Source organism: Delphinapterus leucas, chromosome 16 (assembly GCF_059928025.1).
Source record: "Delphinapterus leucas isolate spDelLeu-1000000601 "Yukka" chromosome 16, BTC_Dleu_Yukka2, whole genome shotgun sequence".
In the NCBI taxonomy this organism is placed as follows: domain Eukaryota; kingdom Metazoa; phylum Chordata; class Mammalia; order Artiodactyla; family Monodontidae; genus Delphinapterus; species Delphinapterus leucas.
Genome location: NC_143144.1, coordinates 19,148,729 through 19,163,813, shown reverse-complemented (window position 1 = coordinate 19,163,813; position 15,085 = coordinate 19,148,729). Strand labels below are relative to the sequence as shown.

General features: G+C 37.1%; 1 protein-coding gene across 6 annotated transcripts in view; it reads right to left on the bottom strand.

Moving 5' to 3' along the window:
• REEP3 (receptor accessory protein 3) overlaps positions 1 to 15,085 on the bottom strand; it is a 99,264-nt gene that overhangs the window by 52,330 nt on the left and 31,849 nt on the right. The gene's annotated exons all lie outside the window — the stretch shown is intronic.

Genomic DNA, 15,085 nt, shown 5'->3' with positions numbered 1-15,085 from the left:
GAGGACTAATCAAACATAATAATGCTTTTAACAGCTCATGAAAATTTCACCTAATAGAAAAGTAGAAAGTACATGGAGAACATATGACAGTGTAAATGTGTATGAAAACTTTGTGTATAAACTAAATCCACTCAGAAAAGCAAACTAAAAATACAATTTTTGTTAAACAAAAAGATGGTTTCAATATTCTAGGCAGTTTCATGGGAAAAAAAGATTTAGTTTTAAAAACTGCCATTTAAAATCTTTTTTACTAATTACAAAAAATATTCTGTAGATCCTTGAACATTTGGAAAACGTACAAAATTGCCAAAAGAATAAAATTTGCCCCAGTGCTACCAGTCAGAAATAACCAGAGGCAACACTTTACTGTATGCAAATCCTACTTTTCATCCATGTGTAGTATACCTAAAACATAAATATAACATGCATGCACACACACATAATTTGGGGTAATGGAAAAAGTGGCCCTTCACTCCACTGGTTTGAGAAGCACTGATTTCTAATTATGACAGTGCTGTGAAACAATACTTGATACATTTATTACAATATATCTTAAAATAACCTAAATATTTTTTTATTGGAGTATAGTTGATTTACAATGTTGTGTTAACTTCAGGTGTACAGCGAAGTGAATCAGTTATACATATACATATATCCACTCTTTTTTAGATTCTTTTCCCATAGAGGTCATTTCAGAGTATTGAGTAGAATTCCCTGTACTGTACACTAGGTCCTTATTAGTTATCTATTTTATATATAGTAGTGGGTATATGTCAATCCCAATCTCTCATTTTATTCCTCCCCCCTTACCCCCCGGTAACCATAAGTTTGTTTTCTACATTTATAACCCTGTTTCTGTTTTGTAGATAAGTTCATTTGTACCTTTTTTTTAGATTCCACATATATGTGATATCACATGATATTTGGCTTTCTCTGTCTGACTTACTTTACTCAGTATGACAACCTCTAGGTCCATCCATGTTGCTGCAAATGGCATCATTTCCTTCTTTTTTATGGCTCAGTAATATTCCATTGTATGTATATGTATACACACACACACACACACACACCATCTTTATCCATTCTAAAGTAACTCTTAAAGCATTCATAAAATGACAATCACTAATAGGACTTAATTTAATGCTCTCTGTTACAATTATTTCACCAAATTCCAGATCCAAGAGGGTGTGTGTGTGTGTCAGATATAGAAATGGCATGACACAGTTTATATGGTTTACAATTGGCATTTTCACATAACATCATGGAATTTTTTGTCTTCAAATATTAGTCTACAGTATCAATACCTTCATTACATTCCCCATTGAGATTCACATAATTTATTTAAACAGTCCCATATTTATAGGCTTTTGGTTAATTGCCAGATTTTTGCTATTGCACATAATACTGTGAAAAACATTTCTATGCACAGATATACACTTCCTGGTTGCGATATTGCTGCTTCAAAGAGTACACACATTTCTACTTATTACCAAAAATACCCTCCAGAGAAGTAGTTCCACTTTGCATTCCTATACATTGCCAATCGTGTGTATCATCATTTAAAAAATGTTTGCCAGCTAAATAGGAGAAAAATAATTGCCTTATATGTTCTAATGCGCATTTCTGAGCACCAGTAAGTATGAGTTTTTCTCAAGTGTTCACTGGTTTTTTGATACATGAGTGTATGATATTCTGTTGTCTACTTTTCTTCCTTTAATCTATTTTTAAAAAAGAGTATTTTAGCATAGTTTTATTTTTACAGAAAAGTTGGGAAGATGGTATAGATAATTCCCAATACCCTACACTGAGTTACTTCTATCAATAACATCTTGCATCAGTATGGTACATTTATCATAGTTAATAAATCATTATTAATATAGTATTAACTAAAGTTCAAACTTTATTCAGATGTCTTTAGTTTTTACCTAGCATCCTTTTTCTGTCCCAGGATCCCATCCAGGGTAGCATATTATATTTAGTTGTCTTGCCTCCTTAGGTCCTCTTGGCTGTAAGTTTCTCAGACTTTGCTCGGGAAATGATCTTGATGGTTTTTTTATACCATGTGTTTTTTGTTTTCTTTTAATTAATTAATTAGGTTGCGCTGGGCCTTAGTTGCGGCTTGCAGGCTCCTTAGTTGCAGCCGATGGGCTCCTTTTAGTTGGGGCTCGCCGGCTCCTTAGTTGTGGCATGCAAACTTTTATTTGAGGCGTGCGTGTGAGATCTGGTTCCCCGACCAGGGATCGAACCCGGGCCCGCTGCATTGGGAGCGCAGAGTCTTAACTGCTGTGCCACCAGGGAAGTCCCTGATGTTGACAGTTTTGAGGAATATGGGCCAACTATGCTGTAGGAAGCCACTCGACTGGCATTTGTCTGATGTTTTTCTCATGATTAGACTGAGGTGTGGGTTTGGGGGAGGAAGATCACAGAGGCTAAGTTCCATCTCATCATATTAAGGGCACATACTATTAGTATCGCTTATCACTGTTGATGTTAACCTTGACTACCAGGCTGAGGTAGTGTGTGTTAGATTTGGTAACTTTAAGCTTACTCCCACCACTTCCATGCTGTAGTCTTTGGAAGAAAGTCACTATGCACAGGCCACGCTTGAGTGGGGAGTTGCCCTCTACCTCCTTGAGAGTGGAGTAGCTATATAAATTATTTGGAATTCTTCTGCACGGGAGATTTGTCTATTCTTCTCCAGTTATTTATTTATTCAATAATGTATTTATGTCAATATGGACTTGTAGGTTTATTTTACACTTTGGATATTGATCCAATAATACTTTATTTTGTTGCTCAAAAGCTTTGAACATTGGGACATCTTTTGGTTAGTTCCTGTGTCCCTTTGACGTACCTCCATAATTGTGAGGGATTTTTTCAGCAATTTGTTACTTTCTGGCACTACACATAATGCGCCAGGCTCATACTGTGTACTTCCGGTCGCATTCCTAGAATCAGCCACTCCTCCAAGAAGCCTCGGTTCCTTTTATTGGATGATGGTATTTACGACCCAGATCTGGGTGCTAGGTGTGCTCATTGTTACTACAGTGTTGTTGATTTGAGGCCCTTCTTTGTCTATTTTGTATGTTAGCCAATATTTTTCTAGGTTATTGTTATCTTTCAATTTTGTTTATGAAGTTTGCTGAAATACATACTGTATTATGTTTGCTAGAGCTGCCATAATGAAATATCACAGACTGGATGGTTTAAACAACAGATACTTATTTTCTCATAGTTCTGGAGGCTGGAAGTCCAAGATCAAGGTGTTGGCAAATTTGGTTTCTTCCTGAGGCCTTCCTCCTTGGATTGCAGATGGTCACATTCTCACTGTGTCCTCATGTGGTCATACCTTGGTCCATGTGTGTGTCCTAATCTCTTCTTCTTGTAAGAGCACCAATCACATTGGACTCAGGCCCACCCTAAATACCTCATTTTAATTTAATTGCCTCTTTAAAGATCTTATCTCCAAATACAGTCACAATCTGAGATACTGCGGGTTAGGACTTCAACATACAAGTTTTGTGAGGGGGACATAATTCAGCCCTTAACACATACTGTATATTTAAGAACTTTTACATTAAATAAATGTTTCCATTTATATTAAATAAGCATTCTTACACTGAGAGCAAGTAAATATTTATATCTCTATATAAGAGATAAAGAGAGATTTTTTAGTTTACTTACAGATTATTTGGGGGAGGGGGATGGGCTATAAATCCCTGGTGACTCTCTTATCCTTCACAAAGCTGAACCCTGGGTTTGGGGCTCGTGTAACCAGGTTAGAGGAATACCAAGTCTTCTCCTGTTGTGGGTTTTATCCTCACCACCTGGAAGCCACCTGATAAACATTCTCGCCTTACCTAACGATACTACCCTGTGAATGCTATTTCACCAGAAGCCAATACCCAGACTCTGGATATGAGATTTTTAGCTGTGCCACAGAGCCTAGGGCTTTTCAGTTTAACACAGGCACCCCACAAGGCACAGAGGCTTTCCAGCTTAGTGACTTCTAAGAAAGCGATTTACCTTAGGACCTGAGGTGTAAACAAGAATACAATTCTCAGGTCTGCTATGTGTTCATCCTCACTGCAGACCTAAGGTATAATCCCAAAGTTAGCCACCACAGTTATAGTTTACATATTCAAGTTAGCCATTTCCATCCACTTCGTATTTCCCTTGAGAATTTGGACACAATCAACATATTATCTTCCATATTCCCACGCAATCAAGTACCACTGGATTTAAATTCAACATGAGATTCTCCATCACTCTCAGTGTATGGATCTTTGACGCCTTCTTCCCCTGCTACATCGTCCATCCAATCTGTAACTCGGTCCTGTTGGTTCTTCCTTGGTGAGCACCCACACATCCATCCTCTTTTATTTTCATATCAGTGGCCAATGATACATTTAGGCTCTTGCCATCTCATCTGACTTACTGAATGGTTTCCCAACACAGCCTCTGGCTCCAGCGTCAGATCAATCTTCCTAATATTGATCTACTCTACTACCTTGCTTAAAGACTTCAGTAGCTGGCCTCTTCACCCCTTTGCCAACAAGCCCATGTAGAGGCTCATCAGAAGTTATTATGAAAACCACTGCCTTACATAAACCATCTGTTTCAACATGGTTTCCTCAATATGCCTCCTGTATATTTCTACTTCAGTCCTGCAGTGTGTGCTTTTGCCTGCAATGCCTCCTTCCCTCCTTATCCTCCCCTCCACTTCTTCCATTTTTTTTCTTGCTTAATTAATTCACTTTTTTCCTTCAAGATCCCACCCTCCTCCACAGACTTCTAAATTACTTTTATTGTGAATTGTAGAATTTGTCAGGATTAGTCATTTTGCCTTTAGCATATTCTATTTTATTTTTTTAAATATTTATTTATTTATTTTTGGCTGCGCTGGGTCTTCGTTGCTGCACGCAGGCTTTCTCTAGTTGCAGCGAGTGGGGGCTACTCTTCGCTGTGGGGCATGGGCCTCTCATTGCAGTGGCTTCTCTTGTTGCGGAGCACGGGCTCTAGGCGCGTGGGCTTCAGTAGTTGTGGCACGCGGGCTCAGTAGTTGTGGCTCGCGGGCTCCAGAGCACAGGCTCAGTAGTTGTGGCACACGGGCTTAGGTGCTCCACGGCATGAGGGATCTTCCTGGACCAGGGCTCAAACCCATGTGCCCTGCATTGGCAGGCGGACTCTTAACCACTCTGCTACTGGGGAAGTCCCTAGCATACTCTATTTTAGATCATTTGAATTTTTAATGTATATACAGCCGACTTCCAAAATAGATAATTTTCTCACATATAGTGAGGTTTGGTGCTAGTTGATGCTATACATACAGGTGTTTTGCTTTTATTTTTTAACCTCTGTATTGAATAGAAACAGTCAAATGAACAAACACAACGTCCCTAACACCTAACTTCTGTTAAGAGTAGAAAACAATAATGTATTTCATTTGGAACGATGGAAAGATTAAATGTCTTAGTGAATAGTGGGACAATTTTTAAGGACCACCACTGTTAATATTATAATTTATTACGGCTCCAATGTGAATATTACTGGATAATTTATTACTAACATCTGTAATATTTTCTAGGTTATTTCTTGGTTCATTTTCTTTAATATTGGCTTCTGCTGGAGATGTTTGCAACCTGGGAGGTCAGGCATAAAGCCAAAGCATGAGCACACACTGTATAAAATCAAATAAAGTTTATTTTAGAAGGCCACCTACAAGATAAACTTATGGTTTATAAAGGGAGTATTTTCTACAAATAAAACTGACCTATAAATTTGAATATCATTTCAGTTATAGAGGTAGGAAGAAATAGCTACTCATTTACTCTTAGTCTTATTTCTGCCTACAGACGCGAGAACTTTGCCAAAATACTCATAATACCCTTCCCTCCCACTAAGGTAAAGTTGCCTATATGAACACTGGCTGTGTTGAAAAACACTATTTAAAAAAGGAAATAAAATTTATGGGAATGTAGTAGTGAAGACGGTTCTTATATCATTTTTCATATACGGAAAATACTTGAAATACCTATTTTCTGGACATATGGTATGACACAATCCATCCTTCACCAAAATTGTTTTAGAGAATTATATCATGTTCAAAGGCAAGTCTAAGAAGCAACGAGTAAAAGTGCTTTCAATACTAGAATTAATGTCATTAAGGCATAAAAGTTAAACATCATTTCATAAAAAATTGATTAAATCTTTTTCCGATTAAGATTTTAAAAAGAACTTGTAGAATTTTTGTAAGATGTAGAAAAGTATAAAAAAGACAATAAAAATCACAAGTAGGGGCTTCCCTGGTGGCGCAGTGGTTGGGAGTCCGCCTGCCGATGCAGGGGACACAGGTTCGTGCCCCGGTCCGGGAGGATCCCACATGCCACGGAGCGGCTGGGCCCGTGAGCCGTGGCCGCTGGGCCTGCGCGTCCGGAGCCTGTGCCCTGCAGCGGCAGAGGGCACAACAGTGAGAGGCCCGCGTACCGCAAAAAAAAAAAATAATAAAAAAATCACAAGTAATTCCATTATTGAATAAACCATCTTTCTTTTTGGTAAAGATTATTCCAAATATATATTTATGTATATTTGTTATAATTTTTATCAAACTTTTCACAAGTCTGATATCACTCAAATTCTTTGAAAACCTTAGAAATGCATCAATAATAGTTTAATAACAACGCTGATCAAGGATTAATTTACATTTAAACAAATTACAAAGCACTAATTCCAAGGATTTAAACTTCCTTTTTTATCTATTATTCTTGTCATTCTTTTAAAAAACATTATGAAAAATGAAGTTATACACAAATAGTATAGTATTAATAAAATAAATCCCCCTATCCCTATCACCTAGTTTTAAGAATCTTTAACAGTGATCCAGTCTTAACATTTTGGTATTATCTTTTCAAGTTTTTTCTATAATCATTTAAAAACATTATTTTGAAACATAACATTTTAAAGACTATTTTAAAAACATGTTCTAATAAATATGTTATAAAATACTAAAAACAATCAATTGACATCTGAGAGCATATAGATTTTTGTCCTGCCCTTCCACTAAATGTTACATTATGAACATTTTCTTATATCTTTAAATATTCTTTAAGAACATCATTTAACAACTATATAGTATAATATTCCTTCATATGAATGAAAATCATACGTTCCTGTATGTGTACTATTTTAATTAATGCTATGATGAACAATCTTTCTCTGATTACTAATAACAGAAATTATTTATCAACATTTTATACTAAGCAGGATGTTAAGCACTTTCTGTATATGACTTCATTTAATTCTCACAATAACACCTAGAGATACGTGCTATTTTCATACCTGTTTTACCAATGAAAAGACTGAGCCTTGGGGCTTCTCTGGTGGCGCAGTGGTTAGGAGTCTGCCTGCCAACACTGGGGACACAGGTTCGGGCCCTGGTCCGGGAGGATCCCACATGCCGCGGAGCAACTGGGCCCATGCGCCACAACTGCTGAGCCTGCGCTCTGGAGCCCGCAAGCCACAACTACTGAGCCCGTGTGCCACAACTACTGAAGCCCGCGCGCCTGGAGCCGGTGCTCTGCAGCGGGAGGGGCCACCGCGATGAGAGGCCCGCACACCACACCGCAGCAAAGAGTGGCCCCCACTCGCCACAACTAGAGAGGGCCCGCGCGCAGTAGCGAAGACCCAATGCAGCCAAAAATAAATAAATAAATAATAAATAAATACATTAAAAAAAAAAAACAAAAAAACGACTGAGCCTTACAGAAGTTAAGAAATTAATCCGGTGTCCATAACAGCTTATAACTTTATTGGCTAGATTCAAAGCCGGGCACTCTCACTCCAAGATCCACCCTTAAAAATCACTATTTCCCAAAGACATTATCCTAGAAGGGGAATAGCTAAGTCGAACGGGCTGAGATTTTGAAGATCTTTGATATATATTGCCAAACTGCTCTTCAGAAAAGTAACATCATCTTATATTCTTACAAGGAATATATAAAATACCCATTTAAGGACTATTTTCTTTAATAAGGTAAAAAAAAAGTCAAACAGGTGAAATAGAGTAGAAGAGTCAGTAGGCATTTTTTCCAACAGATGAACTGTGTTTTTAAGGTAATATGTGGATTAGAACAATCATGCAGTGTATAAATTGCTATGAAAAGAGAAAAACTTCCCAAAATATTATAGTTAATGATATTAACAATTAATTTCAAAATTATTTTAATTCCCCCTAAATTGTCTTTAGATTACAAGTTCCTGCTCTAATAATAGAAAAGAATTTACATTGTAGTTTGTTAAAAGGAAGCGTTACAAACAGTTTATTGCTGATAATAAACTATATAATGCTAATACGTAACGTGACCATGCTCATTGGCACCTAGTGTTACTCATTCAGCAAATTCTCCTCATTCCACTGCACTCAGAATCATGCTCCCAAACAAAAAAAAGTTAATTATGGTGTTCTATTACATTAAAGGACAAACTCAATGAGACGAGAGATTAACTAAAATGGGATAACTAATATTAAAGAAACAAAGCATAGGATGAAAAGTCAGAATGATGAAAGACAGATGTACCAGACTCGTTAGGATTAGTCACAATGAACATAGGTACCATGTACACTCTGAAAGAGCAACGTAAAATACAATACTCTCCAGGCCCTCATCAAAGAGTAAAAACAAACTCAACCTGTCTGTAATCCAGTTTACACTAAAGACCAAGACCAGTGAAATGTACATAAAATAGCCTGGTGTAAGGATGGCAAACATGAAGAGGTCTCTCTGCTACTCATTCCTGTGACCAAGAGAGAAATTGCTAGTCATTCACTGCAATCTTTTCTGCTGACCCTGGTTTCCGAATCCTTGTCAACACAGCACCAACATAAGCTCACAACAAAGGACGGAAGCTAAGTGGACTTATTTGCCTATTTTTTTTTTTTTTTTTTTGCCATCCTTGTTCTAAACCTTTATTTCTGTAGGCGGTGTCACTCTAAATTTGGATCAAGCTCGACTACCAGATTATATTCCTAAACATGATACCTATCCTATCTTCTTTGGGGGAAAATTCACTTTAACTGAGTTGTTTTTTAATATTACATTCTTGTTTTTTCTTGAAGTATATTATAAGAAACTGCCATGTGAAACCCATGGCTATAAATACTAGGGGAATAGTATTAAGGGCATTGTTTATTATATTGATATACCTATATATGAAATTTCATGTGTGAGATTTACTTTGGAATTCAGTACAATGCAATGCTTAGCTTTCTTTGAGAAAATGATGCCCTTCCTTCTGATAAGAATTATATTATTCCTTTCCCCCCGCCCCCACTAATTGCCAGGAAGCTCATAGGCAAAATCTGTTGTTCAATATGATGGGCCTTAAGTCTGGCATATTTATGTAGTACTTGTATTCACCAGATTTTTATTTTATATTTTGATTGCTATTCTTCCTAGTCTTAATTCTCTTATTATTCTTTACATTCTAACATATACATTTGGAAAATGATTTCTCACATAATTTGAAAGAACATAACAGAGCATAAACAAATAGTTAAAATGCACTGGGCACTGCGATTAAGCACAGAATTCAGCTCTATGGTGCCAGAGAACCAAGAAACGCATTTTTTAGTGTAGGTAGCTGTGACTGAGAACCACTGTTGGTTCCCCAGCTTAGCCACACATGAAAATATTTTGGAGAGCTTCTTTTTAAATACTGTTTTTGTTGTTGTTGCTTAAAACTTTTAACATAGGTAATCTAAAAAATAGAATAAAGTAGAAAATGCAAAGTAAAAGTCTTCTCCCATTTTGAAACAATCTATTTCCCCACAGAAGCATGGAAACAATTTCTTGGATATCTTACAATCAACTAATTTAAATATATAAAACACATTAATAGCAAAACAGTAAATACTCAAACTCCTCATTTCCTAATTATTTTATTCCTAACTACTTTGACGACATTTTCCTATGCTCTTGAAGTTATTTACACACTATCTGTATGGTGGAAATACTAAGTATTCTGTGTGTGTCTCCTCCCAGCTCCACATTTGGTGACATCACACTGGTAGCTTGAAATAGGCTATTATTGTAGGGAGTATTTACATCATGGAAATTAGCAAATGATATGAATCAGTCCCTTTGCCCCAGTTATTAAGCATTCCCAGTACACCACTGCCTATATGTGTTTTAGCCAAAGGAAACTATAGTATGTTTCTATTAGGAGAACAATGAAATACTATACGTAGAAAGAATTCACAGAATTTAGTGAAATCAAAAAGGCCGGCTATTCTGGCAATCAAGTTTATAAAAGGCTTCATGCAAGATGAAGAGAAAGAGGGCAAACGGTTTTTTGCCCTTTATCATAGTTCAATTCTGTTTGAAGATTAGGTCTCTAATATTAACACAGACTCTGGTGAATTTTTAAAATAAAAGCAGAATCTTAAATATTAGGGAATCAGACTTCCCTGGTGGTGCAGTTGTTAAGAATCCATCTGCCAATGCAAGGGACATGGGTTCGAGCCCTGGTCCGGGAAGAGCCTACATCCTGGGGAGCAACTAACCCCATGCGCCACAACTACTGAGCCTGCGCTCTAGAGCCTGCGAGCCATAACTACTGAGGCCGCATGCCACAACTACTGAAGACTGCACGTCTAGAGCCCGTGCTACACAACAGAAAAAGCCACCACAATGAGAAGCCCACACACCTCAACGAAGAGTAGCCCCTGCTCTCCGCAACTAGAGAAAGCCTGCGTGCAGCAACGAAGACCCAACGCAGCCAAAAAAAATAAATAAATAAAATATTAGGGAATCCTAGAAATCCTATTGTATAACAGTAGTTTTCTGAATTTTTTCAAAGCAGTATTCTCCCCCCAGAGGAAATCTTTCTTAGGATCATCAAAAAATAAGAGATGAATGCAAATAAATAAGAGACAAATGCAATTAAGTTGTCCTTAGAGAATTTAGCTTCCATGATTGTAGAATCCTCTGAGGAATCCTAAACCCTTGAGAACTACTTGAAAAGCATCCTCTATAAATGGTTTAGAAGCTTGCAAATCTGTCTGTATATAGAAATCAACTGGGAATGAGAATCTTTGGAAGTGGGGCCCAAGAATTTGAATTTCTGAATTCTGCGTCTTCAACAAACTAAGGTGTGACAACATTAGGTTACTTTAGTCTTGGATTAAAACTGATTATGATTAAGCAAATGTTGTCCATATGCTAAGCTCTAACTGTATTTTTAGAAGTAATGTGACTATAGGTTATCTTGACTTTTGTCAAACTCTGTCTTTACTTAAATTCTAAAATAAATGTAAGAGATCATAAGGGAAAAGAGTTGTACAGAGTAAAGTGGCAAAAATTAATAAATCTTTGAAAATAATAAATTTGTGCCTGTTTAAGGCTAAATGATTACAACTGGTACAAGGTCTGGTGATAACCCATGTATCTGTGTATATTCTTTCTAAATGAATCATTATACCACTGTTTAAGCAGCCATCATGTAGCAAAAGTTCATACATGATTACTGAAAATAATATGTAACTTTTGTCTTATACAGATTTCAAGAAAAGATTTGTTGCTAAGAATCTCTACTAGTAGAGAATTCCCATTTAGTAAAACAAGTTAGGTGGCTTTAAAGAAAAGTATGAAAATTACAATCACGAGGAAAAAGTCAAACCCATGAGGAAAAACCCAAATCCTGAATTCTTTAACCAGTGATACAGGTTTAAAACTGCCAAGGAGAGAAAAAGCACAGTAAAAAATTCCTTTGAAAGATTTTATACATGTTTTAATTATAGTCATCAAGAGCTATAAAGCTTGGAATTTTCATGTTGTCAGAGCTAAACTTCTAATTTTACTTCAGAGCTTCTAATTTCTACTCTAAAAGGAAAGCTAAAGATAAAACTAAGGGGAAATAAATCAATTCACAGTAAATCAGACTAGTATTTCATCATCCTCTTACTCTTTCCCCTAGCCACCACCTCACCCCCCAACCACCAGGGCCTACTATGTGGTAGGCCCAGACCAAAGAAAAATGTTTAAAAATAATGTTCAACTCGGGGCTTCCCTGGTGGTGCAGTGGTTGAGAATCTGCCTGCTAATGCAGGGGACACGGGTTCGAGCCCTAGTCTGGGAGGATCCCACATGCCGCGTAGCAACTAGGCCCATGAGCCACAACTACTGAGCCTGCGCGTCTGGAGCCTGTGATCTGCAACAAGAGAGGCCGCGATAGTGAGAGGCCCGTACATCGCGGTGAAGAGTGGCCCCTGCTTGCCACAACTAGAGGTAGCCCTCGCACAGAAACTAAGACCCAACACAGCAAAAATAAATAAACAAATTAATAAACTCCTACCCCCAACATCTAAAAAAAAAAAAAATAATAATAATGCTCAACTCAATACAGAATATGCTATAGAACCACCAACTTTTGAGGCCTTCAAAGAACTAGGCATCCTGTGGACAGGTTCTACAGAATGCCATACATGACTAAAAGAAGACAAAGGTCCCCCAAATCTACAGCATTCCCCAGTTTACCAGGTGTAATTTTTCCATTCTGATTGTCACTACAAATAAGAAATTCATACGTGGGGTAGATATTATTGCTCTATCTCTACAGATAAGGCTCAGAGACTAACAATCTTATGAATTAAGCACCCACTAGTGTCAAAGGCAAAACAAAATAAACATAGAACTTCTAATTTCAAAACCTGTGCTCTTTGCTCTATACCAAAAACACTTTGTAATTTATACAACGTGTAACTCATAGCAAACATCTGCAATGTTAGTAGTTGAATGAAGTCAACATTCAGAAGTTATCTAAGTAACTGTGAACTGTGACCCATCATATATAAAAAAAAGATATCTGAGACCCATTTTCTAAAATTTTTTTAATTGAAGTATAGCTGATTTATAGTGTGTTAGTTTCTGGTGTACAGCAAAGTAATTCAATTTTTTAATATACATAATTATATATATATTTTTTCTATATTCTTTTCAATTATGGTTTATTACAGGATACTGAATATAGTTCCCTGTGCTATATAGTAGGACCTTGTTTATCTACTTTATATACAGTAGTTTGTATTTGCTAATCCCAAACTCCTAATTTATCTCCCTGCCCCAATTCCTTTGGTAACCATAGATTTGTTTTCTATGTCTGTGAGTCTGTTTCTGTTTTGTAAGTAAGTTCATTTGTGTCATATTTTAGATTCCACATATGTGATAACATATTTGTCTTTCTCTGTCTGATTTACTACACTCAGTATGATAATCTGTAGGTTCATCCACACTGCTGCAAATGGCATTATGTCATTCTTTTTTATGGCTGAGTAGTATTCCATTGCACATATGTACCACATCTTCTTTATCCACTCCTCTGTCCATGGACGTGTAGGTTTGCTTCCATGTCTTGACTATTGTAAATACTGCTGCCATGAACAAAGGGGTGCATGTATCTTTTTGAATTATAGGTTTGTCTGGATATATGCCCAGGAGTAAGACTGCTGGATCATATGGTAATTCTATTTTTAGTTTTCTAAGGAAACTCCACACTGTTCTCCATAGTGACTGCACCAATTTACATTCCCACCCACAGTGTAGGAGGGTTCCCTTTTCTCCACACTCTCTCCAGCATTTATTATTTGTAGACATTTTAATGATGGCCATTCTGACCAGTGTGAGGTAATACCTCACTGTAGTTCTGATTTGCACTTCTCTAATAGCGATGTTGAGCATCTTTTCATGTGCTGTTGGGCATCTGTATGCCTTCTTTGGAGAAATATGAGACCCATTTTTTGATTGTGTACAAAGTCTACATAGAGGAGTATTGACATGTTTAATCAACATTCACATGCTCTCCATTCCTATCAAACTGGTTAGGTGGCTATACTTGGCGTGATTAAGAATTACTCATATCATCTGACCAACCCCTGACTCCTGAACAACTCTTAATTCAGAGGAACTGTTTTCTTTATTTAGCCCCTTAAGCACAGGATCTGTTAAAACCCAAACTCAGCTTTAGCCCCATCGACATTAAAGATAAGGAGAGTTCAGTTGTAATCTAAAGTTTAAAAAAGCTGTTGGTGAAGAAAAATCACATACAAACCACTTCTGAATATGTTGAGAAAACTTCCTCTCTTAAAGTTCATGCCTCCATACAAACAAGTAGGAGATGAGTAAGAAAAGCCATAAATATGGGTTCTAGCCTGATCTCGAAGTGAAATTCCCTGAATTGAACTCAGATCTAAAATTTCTGCCAAGTCCTCCCACTGGGCATTCATATTTACTGTGCAGTCCATACTACGATCCTCTGTAGTCCGCTCACAAATGAGCATAACAACTCTATTGGGCTCCAACCAATCTAAAGTGAATTTAATATTTTGCTTTCAAATAATCTGTTAATTTCTCTCCAATATACAGAAACAGATGTCACTGATGGCATACTTTGTGCCAGGCACTGTATATTCTAGCTCTAAGGATACAACACTGAACTCCCCATTGCTTTGTTTATTTATTTATTTATTTGGTTGCACTGGGTGTTAGTTGCAGCAGGTAGGCTCCTTAGTTACAGCTTGCGGGCTCCTTAGTTGTGGCATATGAACTCTTAGTTGCGGCATTCGTGCGGGATCTAGTTCCCTGACCACGGATAAAACCTGGGCCCCCACATTGGGAGTGCGGAGACTTATCCACTTCGCCACCAGGGAAGTCCCCCCCACCCCATTGCTTTTAATTATAACTAAATTTGTGATAATCTGGAAATCAAAGCAGTCTATTTTCATATTTCTTAAACCACTTTCTTCATTTCATTTGTTCACATCTTTCTAATACTTCTATTATCTCCAACTAAGTAATTTTTCCTCATGCCACTCCCTAGAGCTAGAATAATCTTCCTCTTTACTGTTGAGAACGCTCCCTCTTTTCATAGGCACTCTGCATGTTACTCTTTGATTAATGAGGTTTGGTCTTCTTATTTTGTAGAGCAAATAATCAATAACAGAAATTACAAAAATAACAACCAGAACATAAAAATTAAGCATTGTAAAAGCATTTAAAGATATTCTCTGTTGTCTTGAGGTGGTCAGCTGATC